Source organism: Carettochelys insculpta, chromosome 5 (assembly GCF_033958435.1).
Source record: "Carettochelys insculpta isolate YL-2023 chromosome 5, ASM3395843v1, whole genome shotgun sequence".
In the NCBI taxonomy this organism is placed as follows: domain Eukaryota; kingdom Metazoa; phylum Chordata; order Testudines; family Carettochelyidae; genus Carettochelys; species Carettochelys insculpta.
In genome coordinates this window covers 85096101-85106857 of record NC_134141.1, presented here as the reverse complement: position 1 = coordinate 85106857, position 10757 = coordinate 85096101, and the positions used below count along the sequence as shown (strand labels likewise).

The following is a 10757-nucleotide window of genomic DNA, read 5'->3' as shown; positions in this document are numbered from 1 at the left end:
CTATTTTTTACAGGAAAATTTTAAATTCTGCCTGGCAGAAACCTTCTGGTAATCTGAGAGATTTCTGTAAAGGTACAGCACTTTTGAACTAAAACTGATCAAATGAAAGGATAAGCTGTGTACCTGCCCATCTCTTCCTCTTATTGCAATAACAAGCATGTTTATGAACCATCACCGCATTCCACATCCTGCCGCTTATTTTAAGGGATGGCCCCAATTCTATGTCTACCATCCAACCTCTCATCTATGCCAGTTCAGAATGCACCTTGCCCTGTACCTCTGCAATATCCATGCAACGGTTTGCACCCTGCTACAACCGCCTAGCTTGGTGCCAAGCATCCAGCCTGCAGGGCTGTCCCACCCTGCCAATACGCTTTGGCCTGCTGTTCTCTAGGGTTGCTCTTTATTCCCTGACCGGCAGCCAGGCAGGCGCTCGCCCCCGTCACCCCGCGTGTGCTCGGGGGAGCGCAGGGCGTGCGGTGTCTTCCTTTTGCCTACACGCGTCTGTCACCCGCTATTGCCGTTCAGCGGCCCTGCCCCACAAAGCCGGGAGGCGCGGCCCCGGGGCCCGCCGGCTGGCGGAGCTAGGGGGCTGCCCCGGGGCGAGGCGCGCCTGCGGCGGCGGCAGGCGGGGAGCCGCGGGGGGCCGATGCGGGAGCTGTGCGTCAGAGGGAGGGGAGGCGGAGCGCGGCAGGGATGAGCTCAGGCGCCGGGCCGCGGCGGTGAGGCGGGGAAGGTGCGAGCTACGCAAGGCGGCTGGCGGAGCCCGGCGCTGCAAACCCCATTCGCTCTCAGGGCCGGCCGAGGTGAGTGAGCGCGGAACGCGCCGGCCACCCTTTTCCCGCCGGGCCCGGCGCCCTCCTCCGCCGGGCGGGGGGCCGCTAGTCCGCGGGGCGCTGCGCCGGGCAGGTGCGCGGGGAGGCGCTGGCCGGGCGCGGGGGATGCTGCGCGCGCCACCCCCCCATCTCCCCTCACGGTCGGCCATTGCTCCAGGTGTGTGTGTGGGGGGGGTGTCCGTTCCCCTCCCCTCCCCTCCCCTCCCGCCCCCGGCCGGTTCTCGGCCCGGCTCTGGGGCCTGCTCCTCCGGGGCTGCCTGGGCTGGAGCCAGGAGCGCTGCCGCATGGAGCCCCGCGGGGCTGGAGGCCTGGCTTAGGCGAGGGCAGCGGTTTCGAAAGGTAGCAGTGAAACCGAGCGGAGATCAGCGCTGGCTGGGTGGGAATACAGCGGGGCGGCTAAAAAGGCCTCGCTGAACAAATGCTGCGTGGTGTAAAGGGCTGGAATCCACGCTGCCGCGGAGTCCCCTCCCCCAGCCGCACGTTTCCCAAGCGAGCTGAGGAGGGAGGCCGCGCCACTTCCCACCTTCGCTGTGGTGTCCTGCTTTGCGTGCCCCATGGAGTTTACCTGACACAGCCAAGCGCTGCGCTGGCCTTGCTCTGCGCTTGTGGAGGGCCAAATCAACGGGAAGAAAGGTGGGAGGGCTGTGGAAGTCCGATTTAAAGCAATGGCTTTTATCAACCTCGAAGGAAATCCTGGCGTCATTTCCATTCTACTTGGTTTTTAATCACTGTACCTGGAGAATAAAGTGCTCAATAAAATCAGTTTTTAAAAATGGCACCAAATGGGAAACTACCATTATGGAAGTCTACTGACCTTTGATTCCTTTCCTACCTGAATCATGTGCCCCCTTAGTCAACTGTGGGAGGTTGTATTGGCTAGTCAAAACTGCTGCTTCTTTCTCTTTTTGTGTCCCACTCCCCCCTCCCCCTTTTCTTACCTATCATCTGTCTATTCAGTAAGCACAAGTATTCACTTTGGTATATTGCACATTGCTGTTTGCCAAAGTGTGGCGTATCTATCCCAGTTTTATCATGGCAGGAGTATCAACATAATAAAATCAGTGCCACTTCACTGAATGATTGGTAAAGGGTTACTGGAGAGTCTGTGTTCTCCCTCCATCAACCTTTTCACACAGAAACTGAATATATTGTCAGTTTATTATTTCAAACCTTGGCCGTACCAGTGCTCGTTGGGTTACTTCATCAGCTTCTGTGTGAGCATTCAGTTAAAATAATTTCTTGTTTGTTAATGTAATGGGTACAAAGGAACATTCATGTTCATGAAGTTATCCGTTATTTCAATTAGTTGGGAAAAAATAAGTCTGAAAGGGGTTCGAACTCTTCAGTTAATCTCATATAGTGTTAACTCTAAAGCTTTGTTTGATTTGTTGTGATTTGTTTCAAAAATAGTTTTATTGATGATTGTTTTTGTAGAAACCACCCAATGCTCCGGGTCTGTGGGCATTACTTCTGTTTAATATTTAGTCCCCGGCTCCAACCCCACGCACATTGTGACCCTAAATTCAGGGACACAAAAGTACCAGTTGGTTAGTTCCACAGGCAGCCCATGTGCATCTTGCAGAATAGTAAGCAGTTTTTAAAATGTACCTTCTCCAATAATCTCCTCCTCAGTCTCTCCAACAAATAGCAAATGTGGTTCAAAAGTTGATATTAGAGCATTTGTTAATGATGCCTACACAGAGATATTCTAATTTGAAAAGTGAGTATCTAAAATGGCAGTTTACCCATTAGTCTGTGTCAGGTGTATATTAAGTCATATATGCTATCTTTAAAATAGGATTTTTAACCACTTCTTACTCATGTTAACACTCTGAAACCTATACAACTCAGATAAAGCTTGAGACTATTCTTGCTTATCTGTCAATGAAATTAATTATCCTAACAATCTCATCCGTGCAAGCCAGTATAAGGTACCTGAAGTTTTCACAGGTTTTTTTGAGGCCAGCATTTGTCTTGCAGAATATTTATTACTATTGAGATGTAAATTGGAAATAAGTTAAAGTGCGCAAGGATGGTGCTTAAAGTTGCACAGACGTAGAGAGAGACTATAATTGATCTGGAATCGTATGATGATGCTTTTTTGTAGAACAAGAAGAAGTCCTGTGGCACTATAGCATAAGCTTTTGTGGACAAAGACCTGCTTTGTAATTCTTCAGAATACAACCACACTTAATCTGTTAAATGTAATAGGGTTACGTGTGATAGGAGTGTGTCTGCTTTGGACAAAACTGGTGATTGTGCATTGGTATTACTGACTATAGTGGCAGTTATTTTACAGTATTAATAATTTTCAATCTGAAGTGAAACAAATTTACACTTTTCTGTATTTCATGTTCTTTTGCACATCAATATTTTGAAAAGTTTGGTAATTTGATTGTGTGCACCTCATTCCTTCACCTTGGCATAGGGAAGTGCTTCTCCCTGCCCCCAAAGTTGTAACATAGTCATTAAATCTTATCAGTCCGTACATTCCAAAAAGTATTAGTCATCTTGTTGTAGTCTGTGAAATGTAGAATTTGGGGCAGATAATAACTTGCAGACTTTCAAAAATATGAGGTGCATACTCAAATCTGGCGCTTTTTATTTATTCTAGTGCGTTCACTTTGGAACGTGAAGCTGATATGAAAATAGTTGTTTGTAAATCAAGAACACAAAATCAAACTTTTGCTCAGAGGAATGCCATTATGGGTATAAGCCATTCTCAGTACAAAGGGACTTGATAACTTTTCCCTGGTTGCACCCTTTTAAAGACTGTTGAACTGGAAGGCACAAAAGCATAGTTATGCCTGAATAACTGTTGTCTGGCATCCCTGCTGTTTTGTTTGCACAAAGTGACTTCTTTTTTAAAATGACATAATACACCCCACACTTACTTCTGTGACTACAGACAGTAAAGTTAACATTTTGTTGTATTCAGAACTCTCATACTGTGAGTCATTTTCAGTGAAAGGTTTTAAATATCTCCCTGGAATGCGTTTCTTCAGCCTTCTCAAAAGTGAGGGACTTTCAAAGCTTTCTTAAATGTAGTCCAGAATTAGTGAGAGAGTGAGAACAGACAAGACTAATTTATTTTCAAAATACAAGAAAAAAGGGGGTGTGGGGGTTATTTTTTATAACTAAAAGTTGAACCCCTTGATCTGTGTGTAGCAAGTGGACTCTATAGTTAGCTGTCATTTAGTATGCTAAATCTTTGCTTGTAATACCAAGTGGTAACAGAGAGGTAGCCGTGTTAGTCTGTACTCCAATAAAACAGCAGAAATGTAGCACTTTTGTTAGTGTAATCCCTTTTCTCTCCTTCTGGGGTTCCTCAGGAGGAGGCAGTACTTGGTTGTGTGTTGGTGCACCTGATAGATTCAATATCAAAGGAGATCTTGAGCGTCCCAGTGGTGATATTGTATAGTTGGGAATCCCATTTCCACCTCTGGTTTCTAAAGCTCCGTAAAATGGCAGTGCCTCCACCTGGCTGGCCCCTGTACACAATTAACGGTGTGCCTTTGGAAACCTCCAGGAAACTTATTTCAGTTATAATCTGGATTTAACTCCCAAGCAGTATAAATAGTAGTATGTCTAATAGACCACATAAGAATCAACACACACCTTTACTTAAAAACTAAGGAGACAGGGTTACAAACTAAACATGAATTAAATCAATTAACAATACACACAGAAATAAATGAAACATAACTGGCATTTACACTGCTCTCAGTCTCCCACCCTAGAGTGTAAACTCTTTAATTATCAGAGTTCCAGTTACTTGCTTACACTGGGATGCATCTGTTGCTCACTGGCTTGCAGGCAGCTTGGTCAGGATTCTATATATGTCAGTCCAGGCAAAGCAACCAACTGAGCTGGGCCTCTGACCTGGAGCTGGCCTCTGCACCACTCTTAACACACACAGATCAAGTTCCTTCCTGCAGGGTCTCTCAGCAGCAGGCCGCAGCTCCCCAACGCAGTTTCTGGCTGGGAGAAAGCTTCACACTTGCCTTGAAACAGTCTGTTCAACCAGCATTCTCACTCCAACAACAGGAGACCACCATCTTCTTTCTTCAGCCTTGCCAAAAAGGCCCCCTGTCTCCTTCCCGAAGCCTCATGGGAATTGTAGTCTCTAGAGCCAGATTTCCCCACACAGCAACAGCTACAGGCTCCTGCAGATAGAGGGGCCTACATTAGTCTTCAAAGTGTAAGAGGTTCATGTTGTAACATGGTACCAGGTCTTCCAGTGCAGCCATGTGGGCAAACCCATGTGCTTGCCTGGCTACAATTGCTAGCTCTGGGTCAGGATGAACAGAACTTGATGCTGCTGTTGATATTTGCTAGTTTTCATGAAGTCAGTTAACATGAAGTTGATAGGTATGCTTCATTAACACACTTTACCAAGTTATTTAATCCTGTGCAGTCAATGAGGGGGAAAAATACATAACCAAGAAGGGTGGAGTCTTCATCAAAGCAGTAGCCCCTGGAGCAATACTAGAAGAATGTGTCTTATTTGAAAACTTAACATAGAGAGGTGATTACTTAACATTATGACTGCAATGACCATTTCTAGGCATGTAATATATTTATTTCAAGGAACTTTAATTGGTATCGAATGCTGTGCTAATTATAGGTTATACTTTTATACACAGTTCTATTCGTACATTCCGCTATGTTACTAGAAGACAAGTAATTTGTTTGGCTATACTTATTCAGTAGAGGAGCTTAGAGAGTAAATGCTTTCCAGTGAATGGTAGGTCTCGGAACTTTGGTGGAAATAAACCAATAAACTTACTTTTTCATTGGTGCTTGGGTGATTTCTGAATTGATAAAAAGACTTCATCAGAGATCCTCAAGTGCATATTAATTTGTAGATGTTGGAACTAGGGATGCTGCCACACTTCCTGTCTTGAAGTGGTTTCCATTTTATAAAGGGTTTACAGTTTGGTTCAGTGGCTCTCAGCACCCCCACTATACGTGTTGTGCCAGCAGCTCTGTATTATGTGTTCCTCACAGCAGCAACATAACTATTGTTGTATTTTAGCTTTGTCAGCCCAAAGGAAGGCTCAAAGATTCTGAAATTGGCGTAGAAATCAATAAATTCCCCAAAAGGGTGGGTAGGGAGAGTTTACCTTATGGTGCTGGCATTTTCTCTTCTCTTGGCAGTCACTTGATAATGAGTAGAACGTCGTCATGGCACCCTCTTATTTGTGAGTCCACTGATGGCTGACCTGTCCGATTCTGGAGCCATAGGTCTTATCACAGAAGGAGCAGATGTTGGTAGTTGTTTGAGATGTGCGGGGTGGTTTTTGCCATTCTTTTCTTCTTCTTCACCTCTCCTCTTCTGCACTGCGGCGGGACCTCTCAAATTGTGCCACCCTCTTGCAGATTACTGTTCTCCTCTGGGAACCATCCTGGGTCCCAAGAGTCAGCACCAATGCTACACTTTTTCATGTGTGCCTTCAGTATGTCCTTATATCGCTTCCTCTGTGTCGTCGTCTGTCCCATGTCGTGTGTCCCCCCCCACCACCCAGTGCTCCTCCGTTTTTCATTCAACTCCAAAAACAGAATCTGTCTTGGGAGGCGCTGATCAGACATCTGAGCCACGTGACCAGTCCAACAAAGCAGTTGGTTAATGATAGTGGCTTCAATGCTGGTCATGTTCAACTCTTCCAAGGCCTAGTGTTAATGGGCCTATCCTCCTGAGAGATATTTAGGATTCTTCTGAGGCAGCATTGATGGTATTGTTCAAGTGCCTTCAAAAGATGCTTGTATGTTGTCCAGGTTTCAGATGCGTACAGTGGTGTTGGAATAACCACTGCCCAGTATACAACAATTGGCATTCGTATTTTACGGTTCTTGATTTCAAGCTTCTCTGAAGGCTTAAAGGCTGGAAACTTTTCAAATGAAAGCAAAGATTTGCTGGTTTAAAAATTTGATTCCAGCAGCTGCAGCTTTAACAAAACTACCCCCAAAATCACAAAACTTAAGATAAAGTCATGAGTTGCCAACACTGATATTGGAACAGACTAGTAGTCTGTACATTCCAGTATCTTATTTTGAACAGTGATTTATGCAGCATGCTTTGAGGGAAGTTAACGCTTGTTTAATTTGACTGTACAGTTGCTTAAAACTATCCCCAAAGTACAAATGAGCAGCTGTAGCGTTGCAGGGAAGGGATCTTAGCTCTGCTCTTAGTTAAGCCATTCAGTCATTTTTAGATGTCTGATAGTTTGTAGCTTGAGAGCCCCTCTTCACCCTGGAATGGGACCAAGAGAGGTTGAATACTTAGGACATTGTGGGGTAGCTTAAAGAAATGGTAGAAGACACAGGCTTGGGAAGGGGAGTATATAAGAGGTGGGCAATAATTTTTGCTGCGGGACGGCGGGGGCACTCCATGAGTTTTGGAAAGCAGTCAGGGACTGCACCATTTCTTAATAATGAAATTATATCCCCATCTATTCTAAAAAAATATGTTCTTTACACAACAATGTGATTAAATTTAATAACAATTAACTGAATACACCATTATTGAAAACTTATTTTACAAGGCAATTTATATTACAAACCATTTTGTGAACACTTGTAAATTTGTCATAACACTAACGCTAAACTTTTACTTACATTCAACTTACGTTCATTATTCAAGTTGCGTTTAAAAATGCAACTCATTATGAAGAAGGAAGTCTATGAAGGGCTGTAATGGTAGAGGTTTTTCCAGGCACTGCTCAGAGAGCCAAATCAGGGCAGATTGCTTAAACAGGGCTGTTTACAGCCCCAGACTGGGAGTCTTCCACTGTAAGGTGTACCAAACCAGTCACAAAGAGCACTTATGTTGCTAAGATGCCTATCAAGAATTCACACAAGTAATTTCCTCAGACACTCCAGCTTCTCTTGTGTCACATCCAGTACCCTCCATACACCGATGAGAGGTTATGAAAACCAATCTCACCAAATCCAAACAGGTGGTTCTAGTCCCAAAGGACCAGCCATGTTGCCAGGTCAATGTATACGAAGTTCTTGATGCAGGATTGCAGAACTGGTGGAATAAGCTGCTATATTAAACTAAATCCTCTGTTAAGATGGGTCATCAGTGCTTCTGGGCTCAGTTCGTAGCAGAGATGCTCCTGAAGTGATGAGCTGGAATGAAGACAAAGATGGAGGAACCTCAGGACCTTCTTTATACCCTTGCTCATGTGTAGGGAATTCCATTGTTCCTCCCTGTGTGGAAACACATCCCAGATGGAGACTGTCACCTCGGCAGACCACCTGTCCATGTCTTTTTTTTTAGGCAATCTACCATTGCCTCTCTGCTGGGTTATGTGTTACAGCCAGATTCTTCAGAGGTGGATTGGAATCTGTTAAGGTCCTTTTTCTGTCAAGTAATGCTTCACTTGATTAGGGTCCCTTTTACAATAGATTGCCACGCCTCCTATTGTCTTCTCCCAGAAATTAAAATGTTAAATACAAGCACAGAGTCAATATTTATAACTCCACATAATGATACAAACATGAGCAGTATAAACAGAGTCAGTGGATTACCAGCTTTCATTAGACTCCTCACCTGGCTCTCTTGGCACAAGATTTGGTACAAATTTAGGACAGTGGTTGTAAGAACATTTTGCCCATTCATCTTAAAACTCAGTAACGTCCCCAGGGCATTAACAAGGGATGTGAAGTCAAGTGTCATTTCTGTTGTTGTAATTTGGAGCACTGATGCAAAGTGGTCCTCATTGATAGAAGAGCTGTTCTTTAATTTGTTGAATTTCATCACAGAAAAACATCTGCTCACGGATGAACTGTTTGGATCAACTCACAAGTATCGTTTGGTCATGAGTCGTGGTCTTTGGCAAGTTCTGTTCATTAAGAGATGTGCAAAACCCCAGAACTGGTGCTGATTTGAATTTCTCCATGTCACATTGCAAATCAGTAAGCTCAATTTGGTGGTCATTTTGGAGCATTGTCCCCCTCATCTGTGAGAGGGGAGAAGAACAAAGCCATGTCATTTTCTATCATTCTAAAATCCATGAAGTGGTGAGAGAATTTCAGCGTGCAAAGCTTTGCAGCATTGACATGTGTCTCTCCAGTTTCTGGCCAGGTATTGTAATCTATTGCAAAGTGGGAAAGTGTCGCAACTGCTTGTTTCCAGTCTGAGGGGAGAAGAGGAGCCCCTTACCTTGAAGTTTTGAATTTGGGACTTCAGGAGTTTTACCCCGTAATGTCAATGGAAAAGGCAAAATTGGAGAGCCAGTTCACGTTGTTCAACTGAGGGAAATCCACATCTTTCCCTTTCATTTTCAAAAACAAATCAATTTCTGCTCTCAGATCCCACAGTGTTTTCAGGACTTTCCCTGGCTAAGCTATCTAACATTTGTATGGCACTGAATATCCCTGTGGTCTCAGACTCCTTCAGCAGGGAGACAAATTGTCTGTAGTTTAATGCTCTTGGCTCAAATAAAGTTGATCTGTTTTGTAACTGTATTCACAACATTGCTTAGTTTCAGAACACTTGCAGAAGACCTCACAGTGAAAAATGCAGTTTAAAAAAATTATTTTTTGCTCTGGGATATTTCTGTCTCTTGGTCTTGTTTTTGCCAGTCAGATCAGGCCTTCCATAAGTGGTCACACTCACCAATTTTGTCTGTTCCAGTCCCACTTTTGAGATGCTGTTATTTGCTGCCTCCAGTAGATCTTTTTCAGTAGATAGTTTTCTTTGATTGCATTTGATGCCAGTTGCATTTGTTGCCAGTTCTGTGAGCTCAAAATTTGTGGTAATGCCTTGAATGAAAACCAACAACTGGGCTGTGTATTTGACATCACAACTTTCATTGACTGACAGAGCGAAGTATGAAAAATTATTGACCTTGTTTTTCAACTATTAGTCCAGGTTCTCTGTGTTTGCTTCTATACATCTCACCACAGTTCGCCTTGACAGTGAAATGTTTTTGAATTGTTTTTTGTTGCCTGGACAAAGTATTGCAGTGGAGTCAACCAAACATTTCTTGATAAAATCTCCCTCAGAGAAAAGTCCCCCTTCCATCTGCAGTCCTCCCAGTCCAGTGGCCAGAGCCGAGTCCTGCTGACTGAGCCACCTCCTGGCAATTCTGTGGCACTGGCATCAGGATATAAATAGCATACAGGCTGGATGAAACAAGTGAAGATTAGTGGATTTTTGTTTGATGTGATAGAGAAGGGACTCAGAGCGAGACAGTGACATGGCTAAGCTAGTAGTAGGCATCCTTCAGTCTGCATAGACTATGGATCGCGCCCTTTAAAGTTTCAATTGAGGACTTCATTTACAGCATCTGTTGTGACTATAAAGACCCACGCGAGAGTGACAGTCCTTGCTGCATCTCTTGCAGATGTAGTGGGTGTCTGGCAAGTCCTTATTGTGCTTTCTGTGCGCTCACTTCTCCTCTGCTAGCTGTCTGATCTTCAACTCGCCCTTCTGAAGACCCTTGTGTAACCCCTGCCTCCATCTGCTGTGGTCGTCTGCCAGTTCTTCCCAGTTGTCCAGCTTGATGTCTACCTCTCTGAGGTCTCTCTTGCAGACATCTTTGTAACGCAACTGGGGGCGTCTGGGAGGTCTTTTGCCAGAGGCTAGCTCACCATACAGGATGTCTTTTGGAATCCTTCCATCGTTCATCCTGTGGACGTGGCCAAGCCAGCGGAGTCGACGCTGCCTGAGGAGGGTGTGCATGGTTGGGATTCCAGCTTGCTCGAGGACAGCGGTGTTGGTCACTCTGTCCTTCCATGATATTCCAAGGATGCACCACAGGCTAGGAAAACAATCTTTGTGGCAGCATTCTGAATCAACATGAGTTGGACAAAATTGACTGAGAAAAGGATGTTGAAGTAATCAAGATGAGAGCCTGGATGAGATTTTTGGTGGGTGAATTATTAGCATAAGAGATAATACTTAAATTT

The 10757-nt window shown here is 44.5% G+C and overlaps 1 protein-coding gene across 1 annotated transcript in view; it reads left to right on the top strand.

The window, feature by feature from the left end:
• The first annotated feature begins 700 nt into the window (after positions 1 to 700).
• The window catches only part of FAM169A (family with sequence similarity 169 member A), a 46343-nt gene continuing 36286 nt past the window's right edge, over positions 701 to 10757 (top strand). Inside the window, exon 1 of the mRNA XM_074994235.1 lies at positions 701 to 806. The gene's annotated coding sequence lies outside the window, so the exon portion shown is untranslated. The remainder of the gene's footprint in view (positions 807 to 10757) is intronic.